Below are 18,336 nucleotides of genomic sequence, written 5' to 3' on the forward strand. Positions count from 1 at the left end.
CTAGTGTTTTCTGGGATGAGACAAACCACACCAATCATATAGAAGTCCTTGTTTGTACATTAGGAATGAGATGCAATTCTCATTTCCAGCTACGTTTGGGAAAAGAGTGAGCTACTGCCTACTGAAGCTCTGGATTAGGTCTTTTGCAAATATTGTGAATCTATTGCTAGCAAAACTTAAGCCTGCTGCTTCTGAAGTCATTTGACCCTGAAAAATGAAAGACATTAAATTCTATCCAAATAATCAATAAACTGGTGAAGTCTGTTCCTATCCTGCTCACTATTTACTACATTGCTAAAGTTTTGTATCATTTGCAACTTTGAACTTGTACTCCCAATACTCAAGTCCAGAGTCATATATACAAGAAAAGCAATATCTTCTTAATATCGACCAATGGGAACAACCCCTGTCCCCTCTCCCACAGCATACTTTTCTCCAGTCAGAAAAACTTCCATTCACCACTACCTGGTGCCTATCCCTTCGCCAACTATGTACCCAAGTTACCACCTTCCCTTTACTATTATGTATTTCTGTTTTCCCAAATAGGTCCACTATGATGATACTTTATCTTTTGCAAGTCTATATACACATCATCCACTACACTACCTTCATCAGCCCTCTCTATTTCATCTCAAAAAAAAGATTAATCAGTCAATTTGTCTTTATTGGGTAGGGGTTACAAGGTTTGAACACAGACTGAAGTAAGAAGTAAACAAGTACACATACACAGATTGTACTAGTGCAGGGAATATGAATACTACAGCACACAAAGGTGACAATTAAGCCAAAGAAGCCTAGAAGAATCTGTTCCATTTACAGTTATAATATATTTCCTAATTTGCCCTAGTTAAATTTCGTAAGCTTCACAGTTTAGAAAGTTCTTTGGACTGATTGGTGATTCAATTATAAAGCAGAAGTGTGTTTGCACCTGCAGCTTCAGAAGTATGCAAATTAATCACTTTGATTTAAAATCAAATGCGACCCAATATGCTCCATGCAGTGTACTCAAGTGGTCTGTTAAACTAAAAAGCTTGGACAGTCCTGCACTAGTGAACAGGATTTTTTTAAAAATCAAAAGTTTGCAAAACCCAATTTGACCGTAACAGTGGAATAGAATTCCATTTGCATAGTGTGATTTTCAGTTGGTTAATTTAACTAGCTTTTAAGGAAGGCCACTGATTGAAATATCAGTCTTAAGGTGACCTAGAACTTCCTCCACAGCCAGCATAAAAAAGCATCTCGGGCAACTGTGGAAGAGGCCACAATTACCAACAGTCCCTCTCAAGAGGGGGGAAAAGGGTAATAGCCATTAAATAGCACAAACTAAATTTTAGGAATCCACCTAAGGGAGAGCAAAAACAAGGCTAAGTGCCAACCGGGATCTACAAAATTTATTTCCCAAGACCACTATGGGAATCTCAAATAGGAAAGAAGAGGGTAACAAACAGAAATGTCACTTTAGGAAATCAAGTCTGGTCTGCATTTATGCTCTCATAGCTCCTATTAGGTTCATGCAAATGATCTGATTAGAGGCATGAGAACAGGACAGGCCAAATATACTCATTCTGGGAGTGTGGCGTCAGAGGCATGATGGATTTGATATATTCAAGTGTTCAAATCTATAGAAACATATTCAAAAATACATATGGAAATCATATTAGACACTTCAATGAATTAGCTTTAAAACCAACAGTTCAAATTTCCCCACCTATTCTCACACAATCAATTGGCATTTAATGGTCAGATTGAATTAATTTGAATCCTTTCTTGGAAAAGGCAACATTTGTGAGTTTCTGTTCTGTGTAAAAATATGCCTCTCAACTCTCCTCTGAACTATTTCTTTGGTGGTCAAAATCTCACCCCAGTCTAGAACATTGAATTTTTAAGGTTGTTATAACCTGATCATTTCAAAACTAGGAATTACCCAAATGAATAAAGATAACTTGGTGAATGACTCATACATCTACAGGAGAAGTACACAGACCTTACTGTAATTAAGGGTTTTGACATTATGGCTATCCTTTGCAATTGTGTACATTCCTGTCCAGCTGTTTTCACAAGTCATCATCAGAAATGGAGAAAATAAAACACCTGCAAAACGATCACAAACTTGAGAGTTAAACCCAAATATTAATTCACCTCAAAAATAAGAAAATTAAAAGATTTTAAAGAGGATAATGATAAATTGAGAAAATTATCCAACCAGAATTTGGTTATGAAACTCAAAATCATAGCAATTTACAGCTTAAAAGGCCATTCAGCCCACTGCGCCTATAATGGCTCTTTTCTAAAGCAACCAAAAAAAAATTACTCCCACTGCCTTGCACTCATAGTCCTGTATCTTCCTCAGCTTCAGAATTTCCTTATAAATGATGGTAATTCCTCAACCACTCTGTCTCTCTTAACCCTCAAATAGAATGAAAATTAAGATTTTAAAAACTGTACAAAAATAGTAAACCACTATGAAAACCATGGTATAATCAAGGGTCAACCTCTTATTAGATACCAAATGGGCCACTAATAGAACATTGGAAAAGACTACTACTCAAAACCAGGAAGGGAGAGGAGGTAATAATCAGACAACTTCACATTGAACTTCTTGCACCTCCTTGCTGGGATTGAAGCAAAGTCACAAAGTGCTACTCACAGGTCTAATAGGAAACATATTTATTTGTCATTATGTGAAAATATAGAAATAAATAAATAACAATTTATTGTACCAATCCTGTACCAGCTGGTCGCACTCTGACCTGTGTTAGGCTGAATTCAAGACCCCATTCCAGTATTTGAGCACATAATCCAGCAACACTTGAAACAGCAATGCAGCATTCCCCAAGATGTTAAACAGAAGTCTGATTCATCTGTTTAGAAGGGTGCAAAAATAGTTGTGTATTCAAAAAAACATGAGAAAGTTCTGTGCCATGAACATTTATCAGCAAACACCAACAAAAATTATCTAGCTAATCATCTCAATTGCTGTTTGCAATTAGTTGCTATGTTTGCATACATAACAATTACTATAATTGAGAAGTAGTTCACTGACATACATCAATATTCTGCAGATATGTTAGCTCATTTTTTAACAGCTATTTCAGCTTTTAAAATTTATTTTTAGTAGTGCACTACTACAGCCAAACCAAAGTCAGCATCCAAAGCATTTTGATAGTTATACACACACACACACACACACACACAATTTCTTACTCTAAATTGCCCAATCCAAAAGTCTGCACAATTATGAACTATTAAATCTTTGGAAACTGCAGAAACATTTGAGAGAAAAAGTGTTTACGAAATCCTGTGGACAATTATACCACACAGTTGTGTGGATGCTAAAGAAATTGGTTTTCTATACAAAAACAAAATACTGCAGATGCTGGAAATCAAATAAAAAAGACAGGAAATGCTCGGAATACTCAGATCGGGCAGCATCAGTGGAGAGAGAAACAGAGTTAACATTTCAGGTCAGTGACCTTTCGTCAGCATTAGAAAAACAAACGTAATAAGTTTTGAGCAAGCGAAAGGCAGAGGGTGGGGAAAATAATTAAAGGAAAGTCCATGATAGAGTGAAGGACAGGATGGTCGCTTTGTGCAACATCTGTTTAGTCCGCAAGATGACCCTGACCTTCCAACTGTCCGTCACTTTAATTCTCTACCTTTCTCCCACTCTGACCTTTGTCCTTGGCACACTGCAGTGATCTACTGCCCTCAACCATTTCACAGACCTAAATCTTTTGTCCCTCTCACATTCATCCCTTTCACTTGTTTCAAACCTATAACATTCCTAACTTTTCCCAGTTCTGATGAAAGGTCAGCCTAGATCTGAAACGTTAACTCTTTCTCTCCCCACAGATGCTGCTAGGCCTGCTAAGTATTTCCAACATTTTGTTTTTATTTGGTTTTGTATTTATCTTGCAGTAGAAGCACTGGATTGGTTACAGTAAGTCAGTTGATGCACTATTTTATGCTGTGGATACAAAGCCCACTGATATATAAATTATGTGCAGCTATAATAGGGAATGCAACATACCATGTTAGAGTAGTGGTTACGTTCCGAAAGAACCAGAAAGGGGTTGCAGGGGAAGAACTAAGGAGTGGACTTGCCAGTGGGAAACGCCTAAAAGGAGATACTGACAAAAAAGGTGCAAGAGTTTTCTGTGGGAAAGGTAGATGGCATTAACGGTTAGAATAGCTGAGGAAGGGATTGGGGTAAAGGAGAATGAAATTTCCTTTATGTTCCAGAAAATGATTTCCCCAACTGTGTCCCAGAGATGTTCCTAAGATTTCCTTAGCAGTGAGCTAGATAAGGGAAGGGGAAATTACAGCCATTGGAGATGCAACAGACAGCCGTGGGCTGACTTTGGAGGGCAACCTTTAAACTAGGAGGTAGGTAAAATGAAGTGATAATCTTTAACTCAATAGAAGTATGATAGAAATATCGTAACACTGAAGTGTCCTTGGTGGTTCATGCCTAGTCCTATAAAATTGCTTCACCAATGCCACTATAGGAATTTTTACAATGCAAATTGCAGCTGACAGAAAATCAAAATCCTCTTGCTGTGTTAGCCTGCATTTGGAAACATAGGTCTGACTACTGCTGTTCAATGTACAGATCAACTTTTTCATGGGTCTTGTAGGAACTCTACTTCTGGCCAGTTTGTGGCTAGTGTGAATGAGTAAATAGGGAGATTCGCTTGCAGAGGCTTATAAAACACCAGTCTTCTGACAACACTGCAGCAATTTAGAAGAAAATTTTATGGCTAACAAAGCCTCCAATTATTTATGCCCCTATCATTGAATTGAAACATCTAGCCTCTATTCTTCACCTCTTTCAGAGACTGGAAGTAATGCCAAGGTATGAGTGATGGACGAGTGCATCTCCTGTTGCCCAGTGGTGCAGTGTGCAGTGAGTGCTGCACAACTATGCCACCAAAGGCCTAAACTTCATAGTTCTAAAAGTTCACTAATGAAACAATTCAGACCTTACTAAAATAATTAATTCATGCTCTATTCAACTTAAACTGTATGAAGGCCAGTCCTCCTGAAACTGTGATATGGTCTTTTATTACAATGGGGCATTCGTTTCTTATACAGTATATACTTGAGTGTAATAGTTGATCTCATGTAAAAGTTGACCCCTGACATTTAGCCAAAAAAATCCTAACCTTTCTTCTTACCACCTCTCCCTCAGGCCAACTCGCATCACTTTCCTGCCTGACTCTCCCACTTGCTGCTTTCTCTCTGGACCCTCGCTGTGAGCGAGGGCTTGGGGACAGCATCAGGATGAGGATGTGAGTGAAAGGTGCTGAGTGGGAGAGTCAGGCAGGGAAGCGCAGAGAGAGCGAAAATGGGAGAGGCCGCTCCAAAATGACGCCAAACGGGTCATGCACACACCACTGGCCCAGCGCAAGACAACCCTAAAGTGAAAGTCCCAACACCAAATGCATAAACTGGCCAAGATACTAAAGCAAAATGAGGCTGAATGATTTCAACTCCAAAAATATTATTTATGTCTAAGTTGACCAACTACTTTTTGCCTAAAACTTTGCTCTCAAAAACTCATCTTTTAGACAAGTATATATGATATTTTGCTTGGGGTATGCATTCAAGTGAGCAAAATATATTGTTATGGCTATTCCAATGGGTAAACTGTTAAGCCTGAGAATATGCTTCACTCAGTAAACTAGCAAGATCTCAGGTTCGATCACTGGTCTACTTTAGCTGATCTTAGTTGGTGAGGAAATAGAATCACTAAATTGATCTCCACATCTTGGATTAGGAAGGAAGCTGTTCAGGATTCCCACTCCAGTGGCTTTCAACAGTAGTGCTACATGCATAAAGCGCGATTGAGTTCAGCTGTGATCCAATAGCCTAACAATTCTGACCTGAGGCTTACAAGTGAATAACGACTATTTAATGGAGGTACCCTAATTAGAAGCCAATAATGATCAGTGAAGGAATCAAGAAAATAAGTAAAAACATTAAGGTTTTATTAATCTTAAAGGTGAGAAGCAGAATAAAAATTCAGACATGAACAAACAAGTTTTTAATCATGTGAACGTCAAAACAATTAAAGTTTATTTCTTCAAACAAGTATAAATTAGATTTTTTTTCCAATGAATTGCACACACCCCTTATATAACTGTGCAGACAAAAAGAACTCAGCAGTTATGTTGGCGGCAGTGGAGGGCGGGAAGGAGGCAGGCGGGGGATTTGACTAAAAGGGCACTGAAGTCCAGACAGCTATAAACAATAGCTGTGTGTTATTGTTGGGAAATGTTTAACTGTACTCACTTCCTGTAGTGTGGCAGTTTCTCTATTGCCTGGCTCCACCTCACCTGCAGCAGGTCACATGCTGTTTGAGGAGCCTCTCTTAGGTTACTGGGTCAAGGTCAGAGAAAGTTTTTAATTCCGTAGCGCGCTGGCTCAAGCTGCCTCCAACAAACCACTGATCAAAAACACCAGATACTCTGCTACACTGCAACCCACCCAAGAAGCTTTCTGTGCAGAAAGGTCACAACTGGCTCAGCCTACTTCCCACAGATAATATAGTTTAATGTTGCATACAACCTTGTTACTACAAACCACAAATACACAGAAATTCCATTCCAAAGCTCAGCAAGCTGGTTTTACTCCATTTCTATAGCCCAGTTCCATCAGTTATAGGATTTTATTTCTCTCCAATATAACCATTCCACAAAGTTCTACTATTAACAAAAACAAAGTGTAGGACAAGAAATCAAAGTGATTTGATTTGCAAAAGACAAGTGTGCTTGTTGCGTTCAAATTTACTTCAGCAGTTAACTACATTCCAACAGCGTTTAAACTTCAAAAGATTTCATTAGCTGTGAAATGCTTTGGAAAGTCCTTATGCTGTGAAAATCCCTGTATAATTGCAACTTTTTTTACCTTTTGAACAAAAATTACTTTCCCAGAGAGTCCTTGCAGCTAGGTATCCTTTAGATTTCTAAGTGTTCAAAATTTCTACTTCTTTAACCGCTGATCTCTCCTACTCCTCCCTCGAAGGCATTGATTTCTGAAGTATTGTCCCACACACAACAGGCATCAGGTACCTTTTAGCCTAGCACACAAGTGGCTAGTCTTCATAGGTGCATCCAGACAGTGACCATGGGAAAATAGAGGGCAGTGTGGGTAAAAATCACAACCAAGCCAATTTCTGTCCGTATTCAATGTCCACAAGTGCACCTTGCATTTCCCAAAGCCATCAGATAGTGATTAGTGTTAGAAATCAGGATTAATTTTCACCTCTCCCTACCCTGAGTGCATAAAGGTCAATTTCAGTGCCCTTCCACCACTGACTACACAGGGATCTCTCCAGAATTAAAATATTAATTCTAGGGATGTGAACATCGCTAACATTTAGTCTTCAAGATGGTGATGGTGGGCTCTCTTCTACAACTGCTGCAATTAACGTGATGTAATGAAGGCATTACCACTGCGATGCTATCATTTCCAGGAGTTTAACCAAGTGCTGATGAAGACCTGTGTCATTTTAGGTGGTAAAGGTCATGGGTTTGGATATGTTGAAGATGCTTTTACAGTTGCTACATTACACACTGTGACCATAGCACACCAAGAGTTGAGGGGGTGGATTTTTAGGTTAGTTAATGAGGTGTGAATCAAACATATGGCTTTGCCCTAAAGATCTTGAGCTTAGGATGCTGTTCCAGGTGCATGCATCTAGACAAGTGGACAGTAATGCATCACAGTCCTGATTTGTGCCTCGTAGGAAAGGGGAGAGTATTTGGAGAGTCAGATCTGGGCCATTTGGCATAGAAAACCCAACTGCTGACCTGCTTTACTAGCCACAACATTTACATAATGAAAAGTGACCCCTCAAAATGTTGATGGTGGGAACTTTTGAATAGTAATGTCATTTTCTTTCATGGGGAAATGGTTAGATTCTTTCACACTGGAGATGATCATTGCTCGTCACTTGTGCAGCACAAATGGTATTCATCTTTTGGCCAAGTCCAGAGGCTGCCCATTTGTTCCTGCGCGTGAGAATGGACTACTTCATTATGAGGAACCAAAAATGGAACTGAACACTATGCAATCAACAAATAGATTCACTTCTGAAAGCCACCGGAGTGGGAATCCTGAACAGCTTCCTTCCTAATCCAAGATGTGGAGATCAACTTAGTGGTTCTATTTCCTCGCCAACTAAGATCAGCTAAAGTAGACCAGTGATCGAACCTGAGATTTTGCTAGTTTACTGTGTGAAGCATATTCTCAGGCTTAACAGTTTACCCACTGGAATAGCCATAACAATATATTTTGCTCACTTGAATGCATATCCCAAGCAAAATACCATATATACTTGTCCAAAAGATGAATTTTTGATAGGTCATTGATGAAGCAGCAGAAGCTAGCTGGGCCTAGGATGCTGTCTGCCTGAGTTTTGAGTGAGTTTTGGTGAAAGTCATATGTGTACATTTATTAGAATCTAAAAACTGAACAGCCTAGGTTCAATGCCTGGGTTAGAAAATATTAGATAGACCCGGGCATGCTAGTGGAAGAGGATAATGACAATTAATGAGAAAATACTTTGGATAAGAACTGATTTCTATTCTCCTAGGTGTGTTCACAGCAATGACAGTCATGGTTTAGTTGGTAGCAATCTCATCTTAAATCAGGTATGTGTTCAAGTCCCACCACAGAGGCTTCAGCACAAAAATTTGGACTGACACTCCCAGCACAGTACTGAGGGAGTGCTACATTGTCAGAAATGCTGCCTTAGTATAGAGATGTTACCCAAAGCTCCATCTGCTCTCTCAAATGGATGTTAAAGATCCCATGGCAAAATTGCAAAGAAGAGCAAGGGAATTCTATCCCACTTTCCTGGACAAAGTTCATCTCAGTCAGCATCAATGAAAAAAAATTCTGGTCATTTTCATATTGCTCTTTGTGGGAGCTTGTGTGCAAAGTGGTTGCTGTGTTTCCCACATTACAGTGGCTACACTTTAAAAGTCCCTAATTGGCTGTAAAGTGCTTTGGAATGACTAGAATTTTTGAAAGGTGTTACATAAATGCAAAGTCTTTCTAAATTATGAAATGTTACATCGCTAATCAAAGCTGCAAAAAAAAAAAATCAGCATTTCCAGCGCCCGCAATGTTTTGCTTTTGTTAAAGTCAAACATCGGTACATGCGACGATCTTCTGACAATCTTCTGAAATAAAAACAGAAAATGCTGGAAACACTTAGCAAGTCTGTCAGCATATGTGGAGAGAGAAACAATTAATGTTTTGGGTTGGTGACCTTTCATCTGAACTGAACAGCATCTGCAGTATTTTGCTTTTATACAACCTTTTAACTCTTAGCAATGAGCTGATAATTTAGAGTAAATTGGCAGAGTCTGGGCTAAATCTCTGAACAAATCTAGGAGAATGGAAATTAGTTGGGGTCACCCTCACCCAAATTGATCACTGTTGGCAGTGATCACAATCCCAAAACATGAAAGTGTAAAAACAGAGTTTGGATATAACATTGCCAGTTGTTTGCCTTTATTACAAGGATCAGTTCATGAGTCAGGCTGGTGTGCCACCTTCCTTCCCTGTCCTGTGATACATACTCCAATTTAAAAATCATCACTACATCAACAAGATGAGAACCTTGAATATCCTATACACTAGTAACTTATTCTCCACCATTTCCAGCAAGCTTCTTGTGAATGTCAGCAACTTACTCATTTTGATAAATATCAGCTTTTCAATAAACACAAATTAGGGAAGTACATTCTCAGCAAGTTAACCATCTTACTACACTACCGTCCAGCCTCCTCTGCTTTTACCATCCTACATCTTCCTTTTGATGAATGCATTCACTCATTAACAATGGTATAGTGCATCTCAGTCATTTTCATTTCTAAAGGCAACATGTTCAAGGTTGTTCTAGGTTGCTTGGCACCTCCAGCGTAATTTTTTCCTGCTTGGTCACCTGTCTGAAAATTGATAACTAGGTAGAAAATTAACACACAGGCTTAACCGCATATTACATTTAAAAGGGGCTCAAGATCACTACCAATTTTGCTCAGATCATTCCAAGCTTTACTGATGCTCAGATAATGTTCCATTGCAGCTGGGAGAATACATTCAATTTATTAGGCAATATGTCTATTATTAGTTAGTTATTAATGATGGAATAAAGCTGTACTTTACATCAAACTGATGTTAATTAACAATTACAGTAAAAAGCCTCGCTGCAATGAAAGGTGTTATGTTCTTATGTAACAATTATCCAAAGCTTTTAAGGTATGCATGCAATTTTCTATTGCCCTACCCTATATGATCCCAAAGAGGCACTGTTACTGGGGCAAAGGCAAAATACTTGGAAATCTGAAATATAAACAGAAATAGCGGAAATTCTCAACAGATCATACAGTATCTGTGGAAATTGAGAATCTGAGAGCAATGGAGTTAACATTTTAGGTCATGAGCTTTCATCTGATGGAGAGTCAGACAGCATTTTGGTTGCTGTTGGTTATATAGTGATGCCCTCACCATGCGAGAGATGTTCCTGTGGATATTAGGGAAAGGCTAAATTGGGCTAGGGAGTGGATTAGTTTGCCAACATTCACCATCCAAACTAGCACAAGGCATGGTTGGTTGGTTGAGATGCTAAACTGCACCCAGTATTTGTGCAGCCATAGCACAGCATCATTTAGCATCCTTCCATCTACAAAAGATGGGCACACAGCAAACAATCCATTTCAATTAGATCTTCATATGGTGCACAGTACTGACAGCTGAAGAGGCCAATCCTTGAGAGGCAGGTTCTGCCACAAGTGCCACACATGAAGTGGGTTATTTTCAATATTGGCATCTATTGTCAAGCCACTGTAGCCACTAGTCATCGTGGTGGTGCATGCCAGCCCACAGGTGGTGTTGCCATTTTGCTTTGTCGTCAGGTGCAATATTGATATTTAGGGCCTTCATGTCATGCCTGCAAACATCCTTGATGCACAGCTTTAGGCGTTCTACTGGTTATCTGGCTCTGGTTACCTAACCATACAGAAAGTATTTGGTTATGTGACAGTTTTTCATCCTGCGGACGTGCCCAAGCCTGCTTGACGAGTGCAAACAAACTTAGGAGCACAGCCTTTGAGAGAACGGCTGCTCTTGTGAATTTGCTACTATACCCCAGCAATAAATCAATATCATTCAGAATTACAACAATGGCTACACTTCATAAAGTACTTCATTGGCTGTAAAGTGCTTCGAGATGCCTGGTCGTCATGAAAAGCACTCATATAAATGCAAGTCATTTTTCCTTTCCTTTAAAGGGCAGGGGAGAGGAGAAAAGCATCTAAATTATTCAAATTCATCAATAATCAGAGATGAACATGGGTCACACATGCAGAAAATACACACTTTCAGCCTTTCTTTTCTTTAACCTTCACATGCCATCTTTAGCTCAGTGGCAGCACTCTGGCCTCAGTCAGTGTGTTCGGGTCTCACTTCAGATATTTAAGTGGGTGTGGGGTGTTGCACTGTCAGAGGTGCCATTTCTCAAATGGTATGCTAAACTGAGGCTACTCTGTCCTCATGGTACTGTTTGAAGAACAACAAGAATTTTTCTGGCAACCTAGTCAATATTTTTCCAACAACCACAAATAATCTGGTCATTTATCTCATTGCTGCGAGACCTTGCAGTGCATAAATTAATTCCTGCATTTTATCAATAGCACTTAATGATGTTCTGGAGTCATGAAAAGTGCTGTATAAATACTTCAACAACTCTCGGGATATCAGAGCCCCTCCAGATCTTTCTTGCCTTTCATTCCCCACCCCGCTCACCATCTCTCTCTTTTCCATGTTTTCGGTATCCCCTCTGACTCTAAGTGATCAGACCTCATGGAGCAAGGCCACTGTTTCATACCCTTAACCCACTACCACAATGAATGTCAAACCCAGCATGACACTGACTCTTTTCCTGTCGCCTTAGCACCCATTCCTTTAGCCATGAGTTCTCCCCCACACAGCAGAGCCTTTCTTGCCATCAGAATTCTCATTCCATTTGCAGCTCACCCTTTAGCCTCTGTAGATTATTTTCAATTGAGCACTGCCAGTGTGATAACAATTTCTTTGCTCCTCCCACTTTCACCTATCTTCCAGGGAACTTGCAACTCCATGTTCTCTTTAGGTCCAACTCCAACATTATTTAACCTAACAAGGGTGGCAGTATTGTTCCGTGAACCGATCTCTACCCTGCGGATGCTGAATGGCACTCTGACGCCTCCTCATTCTTCCCTTGGACCATTACCCCACCACCAAACATTAAGGCATAATTTCCCAGACTGAACTCATCGCCTCCTGAAATCTTCCCTCCACGGCCTACATCCTCTCAGTGCGCCTCAGAACACTTATCTCCTTTTCAAGATCCACAAACATAACTGCCCCATCATTTCAGTTTGTTCTTGTCCACACAGAACCAAGTTTTTCTATCTTCATTACCTCTTCATCACTTGTTTTGTCTCTGCTCCTCTACATCTGCAATTCTTCCAATTCCTGCTACCAGTTTTTAAAGTTTCCAAGACCTAACTTTCTCCTTTTCAAAAAGGGTGTCCAATCCCCCTACAAAGCCATCTCCCAGCAGAACATCCCTCAGGTTTGTCCTTGAGCAGAGGCCCAACCAGTCCCCATCCATTACCAACATTTTCCAGTTGTGCTGCAAGGTCATCAAACAAATATTAACCCTGTTCCCTTCTCCACAGATGCTGCCTGACCTGAGTATTTATTTTGCTCTTGTATAGAAGTGTAAGTTTTCTTTGTCCTTTTACACAGTTATGATCTGCAATTTTTATTCATTCAAGTCAGAAATTTCTCTGTACAGAAATAGGTTTGAAATGACAAAAAATTATCTACATTAGCCTGTCAGCTATTTTTCTTCCAAAGCCACATTTCAAACAGTAAAACTACATTACTGTCACCATTCTGATAGTAAACTGCAGGGGTGGCACCATTAATTTTGTTCCTAGGATTTGCAGGCAACTATCAAAGCTCATTTAAGGTTTGTTCTAACACTTGGAGTAACAGCATCACCTGCATCATCCATTCAGAAGTGGCTTTTCCCACCTCTTCAGCATCATGAAATGAGGTCCCTACCCATCAATATATGCAGCTGAATACACCACACTTTGAGGCAATAGTATGTTTTGTTCCCACAGCTGAATTTGATACACAGATTCAAACAACTTGAAAATTACACAGTTGGAGGAAAGTCCAGTCTCTCACCTTGCAAGTTGTGAAGCTGCTACTGAGATCATCTGAGCACCTGCCTAAGGCTCATTAATGTAGGTATAGTTTTTTTTAAAATGCTCTATGGCTGAATCACTAAGTGGTGGGATGAAATCAATAGAAAATTTAAAAAATGTTAAAAACAGCTTTGTAAACAACCTAAACATTACAAGATTCTGAAGATTCAGTTCCCATTGCAGTTCAGAAAGTTTGGAGGTCTTCCATTCCTCTGGAAAAACTCAGCATTACTTAAAGCTGTGCATGACAGAAAATAATCAATAAGAGGGGCTGATGGATAAACCCTAGAGAAGGGGTTGGGATGAAAGTTACTTTCAAGAGCTTCAACTGCGAGAAAGATAGGCATAGCAACTATACATTCTGAAAAATGTAAACAAACCAACTGTCAACTCCTTTATCATTAAATTTTTCTTAAGTAATTTCAATTCTGAGGGTCTCATATTTCTAAGGGCTTGATTATTCAGTGCCAAAATATAACATCAAATTTAAATGATAAATACTCATGACAAGACTTGTACCATTTTATCTCCTGTAGGGTTTCTTCCTGGTGTATAATTCTATGAAGTAGTTAGACTTTGTGCATGACCCTAGATTGTGCTGACAAGATATCTGACTTAAGAGGGCACTGCAGTTGAGAAGATCCTGTCCTCACCTGATGTGCATACTTGCACAAACTCCTACAAGTGTCACAGGATAGCAACTACTAGCTGAATTCCTCCAATTATATAAGAAAGATGAGCAATGGTAGTTAATAAGGAGATAAAAACAGAAAATGGCAATTACATACAGGAGAATCTTATGACTCAAAACAGCAACCAATGTCACTAAAAAACCACAAAGATTTATCTTTTACTCCTACTCCCTTCAAGGCACACTCACTGGAGCAGTGCTCCAATAATTCTGGTAGCCTTCAAGATTTCACTTAACACAAGGTGAAACATTTGTTATAGGGCAATCTCTTAGGGCTGGGAGTATAGAAAGTGTTTTAAGAGCAGAGCTTTAGTGAGCCTTCCCCAAAAGGCTCACTGATGCACCAAATCCCTTTGAAATTCATAGCTACTTCACAGTTGATTATATAAATACATAAACAACCATTTTATGAAGGATTGAATAAAATTACAAGATCAAAACAGAGTATGTTGATGCTTATCCACTACATCAGCAGTAGTCCCAATCCATATTCTCTTTACTCCTTTCAATCATCTTCGTAATCCATTCTTAAGTGATGACCTGATTCATGCTGTGATGTCGGGTAGTGCATTCCACCCTGAATATTTGGTAAAAATGTTTCTTTTGCTCTCTACCCTAAATCTCTCACATTTAATCTTACACTTATGCCCTTTTGGCCAAAATCCCTCATACATTCTACTTCGTGTGATCTTGGCCCTTCCAGAAATAATTCTTTTAACACTTGCATAAAAATCACCCTATAAGCACCTTGTGTTCCAAACAAATCAAGTCCAATTTTTAATTATTTTAAAAATACAAGTTTGAAATTCTAGCTATAAACTAAAAGTTTAAACTCCTACAAACACAAATATTCACTATCCTAGGGATAATGTCTAAGCCATAAAGTCCAATTAACAATTACCGCCAAATATAAGCAGATTGGTTATACACAGCATCCATGAGGCGCTGTGGGCCATCAGTAGCAGAATTGTATTTAACCACACCCTGCAACTTATGAGCCAACATACCCTGTACTCTACCATCAAGCCAGGGAATCAATCCTGGTTAAATGAAGAGCGCAGGAGGGCATGACAGGGCCAGCACCAGGCATACCTAAAAACGAGGAGTCAACCTGGTGAAGCTACAACACAGGGCTACTTGCATGCCAAGCAGAAGCTGCATTCGATAGAGCTAAGCGATCTCACAACGGAACAGATCTAAGCTCTGCAGTCCTGCCACATCTGGTCATGAATGGTGATGGACAATTAAATAACTAACAGGAGGTGGAGACTCCACAAATATCTCCCATCCTCCATGGTGGGAGAGCTCAGCACCTCAGTGCAAAAGACAAGGCCAAAGTATCTGCAACCATCTCCAACCAGATGTGTTGAGTGGATGATCCATCTCAGCCTCCGAGGTCCCCAGCATCAGAGATGTCAGTCTTCATTCAATTCAATTTACTCCACATGATATCAAGAAATGGCTGAAGTCTTTGGATACTGCAAAGGTTATGGGCTCCGACAACATCCTGGCAATATTACTGAAGATGTGCTCCAGAACTAGCAACACCCCTAGCCAAGCTGTAGCACTATAGCTATAGCACAGGCATCTACCAGCAATGTGGAAAATTGCCCAATTACGTCCTGTTCAAATAAAGCAGGACAAATCCAACTCAGTCAATTACTGCCCCAGTCAACTCTCAATCATTAGCAAAGTTTCTTCAACAAAGGGCCATCAAGCTGCACTTACTCAGCAATAACTTGCTCACTGACATTCAGTTTGGGTTCTGCCAAGGCCACGCAGTTCCTGATGGACAAAAGCGCTGAACTCAAGATGAGAAGACTTGAGAGTGACTGCCCTTGACATCATGGCAGCATTTGATCGACCATGGCAAGGAGGAGCCCTAGCAAAACCAGAGGCAATGGGAATCAAAGGGAAATCTCTCCATTGGTTGGAGTCATACCTAGCACAAAAGAAGGTGGTGGCGATTGTTGGGAGGTCAATCCTCTCAATTCAGGACATCACTGCAGGAGTTCCTCAGTGTGGTGTCCTAGGCCCAAGCACCTTCGTTTGCTTCATCAATTAATCTCCCTCTGTCATAAAGGTCAGAAATGGGGATGTTCACTGTGCAATCAATGTTCAGCACCATTTGTGACTAATCAGATACTGAGGCATTTTGTGTCCATACACAGCAAGGCCTGGATAACATTCGGGCTTGAGCCAATACATGGCAAGTAACACTGACACCTTATAAGTGCCGGGCAATGACTATCTCCAACGAGAGTGAATGTAACCTTGACATTCAATGGCATTATCACTGAACCCTCAATAATCAACAAGCTAGGGGTTGCCATTGACCAGAAACAGAACTGGACCAACCATATAAATACCGTGGCTACAAGAGCAGGTCAAAGCTGGGAATTCTACAGCTTGTGATTCACCTCCTGACTCTCCAGTCCACCATCTATAGGGCACAAGTCAGGGGTGTGATAGAATACTCTATTTTTGGATGAATACAGCTCCAACAACACAAGGAGCTGGACACCATACAGAACAAAGTAGCCCACTTGATTGGCATCCTATCTACCACCTTCAACATTCACTCCTCCACCACCAACACAGTGGCAGCAATGTGTACCATCTCAAAGATGCACTACACAAACTTACCAAGGGTCCTTCAACTACACCTTCCAAACCCACAACCTCTACCACCTAGAACAGTGCTTCTCAAACTTTTCCCCCCGGTATGACCTTATTTTAACACTGGAAAATTGGCATGATCTTAGTAGAGCTGAGGGGGGGTGGAACCTGTGGAGGCTAGAGCTTTCCGGAGGGAGATTACAATGTGAGGGGGTATAGCTATGAGAACGAGGGGCGATAGAGCTGCAAGACCAATTGGGGTGGGGGTGATGTAGAACTATGAGAGCTGAGCTGGGGGAACAGGTAGAGCTGCGAAAACGAGGGGTGGGTTGGGGGGTTGGGGGGGGGGGGGGGGGGGGGGGGGAGAAAATTGTAAATGGAGCAGGCAGCAATGGTTTTCTTCCCCTACCATATTGCAGGCTGTAGGGTGAGATGCAGTGATCGTGCCTTGGAGCCCCCTTCAATGGCCAACCCACTGAACCTCAGCAAGAAAAATAAAATCACGTGCATGCAGGTCAACGGGCCTCAGTGACAATGCTAATCTACCAGAGTGAACCCTCCACAGAGGCCATACTGCATTAGAGGAAAGACAGCCAGTGACCCCAGTTGCTCATCCCGCGACCTCACTGGGAGTCGTGAACCACAGTTTGGGAGCCTCTGACCCAGAAGGACAAGGGCAGCAAATGCTTGGGAATACCACCTGGAAGTTCCCCTCCAAGCCACACAGTATCTTCACTTAGAACTATATCACTCCTCCTTCACTGTCGCTGGGTCAAAATCCTGGAGTTCTCTCTCAGCAGTGTGGGTGTACCTACATCACATGGACTGCAGCAGCTCAAAGTGGCAGCTCACCACCAATTTTCACACCCTGTGTCTTTTAAACTATGCTTTTAACACCTGCCCAAAGATCCAACTCCACTTATAGCAGCTCTTCAATTTCTTGCCCAAGTCAGTTATGTGCTTAGACAGGAGACATTGAATAGTGGCTAAGATCCAAAATTTGGGTCACTTTATCTTTTCCTTAACACAGTACGCTGAAGCCTACTTGACCATCTAAACTGCTGTCCCAGCAGAGCCAATTAGTCCACATAGTAGTATTCAAATCTTACCTGTATGGCTTAGCGCTGCAACAGACAGTTCTTTTACCTACTAGGCGATAAGAAGTTGGAATTCACAGCTGAAAATATATACGCCTAGAATCTTGAAGTTTGGGGGAGATGGGACAGAGTTAATGTGCCTAGTCTAGTAATTGAAACACCCAGGTCAATGCTTTGGGGGCATGGGCTCAAATCACACCACTGGTGGAGTTTAAACTCAATTAATAAAATCTGGAACTGAAAGTTTCAGTAATGGTGGCCACAAAACTATCAATTGTTGTAAAAACCCATCGGGTTCACCAATATCCTTTAGGGAAGGAAATCTGCCACCCTTACCCGGTCTGGCTTACCTGTGACTCCAGGTCCACAGTAAAGTGGTTGACTCTTAACTGCCTTCTGAAATGGCTTAATAAACCCTCAGTTCAAGGGAAATTAGGGATGGGTAACAAATGCTGGCCTTGCCAGCAATTCCCACCTCCCAAGGAATAAAAAATGTAATGTTACATCACTATAGAAACAATAAAAGAGAATAAAAAAACTAAACTTAGGGTCCAAATAATACATTAAAATGAATCAGTTTTATAAAAAATTTGATCAGGATGATTTACATCTTTAGAGTACGTAACAAATATATTTTAATCAGAAGCTGTGAAAT

The 18,336-nt window shown here is 40.5% G+C and overlaps 1 protein-coding gene across 12 annotated transcripts in view; it reads right to left on the reverse strand.

Moving 5' to 3' along the window:
- The window catches only part of gng7 (guanine nucleotide binding protein (G protein), gamma 7), a 210,264-nt gene that overhangs the window by 131,127 nt on the left and 60,801 nt on the right, over nucleotides 1-18,336 (reverse strand). For 2 of the 12 annotated variants that reach the window (XR_005945082.1, XR_005945084.1), the window contains one exon: nucleotides 2,751-2,861. The exons of the other annotated variants lie outside the window; for them this stretch is intronic. The gene's annotated coding sequence lies outside the window, so the exon portion shown is untranslated. The remainder of the gene's footprint in view (nucleotides 1-2,750; nucleotides 2,862-18,336) is intronic. 12 annotated transcript variants of the gene reach the window in all.

The sequence above is a fragment of the Carcharodon carcharias genome, chromosome 14, assembly GCF_017639515.1.
Source record: "Carcharodon carcharias isolate sCarCar2 chromosome 14, sCarCar2.pri, whole genome shotgun sequence".
Taxonomy (NCBI): Eukaryota; Metazoa; Chordata; class Chondrichthyes; order Lamniformes; family Lamnidae; genus Carcharodon; species Carcharodon carcharias.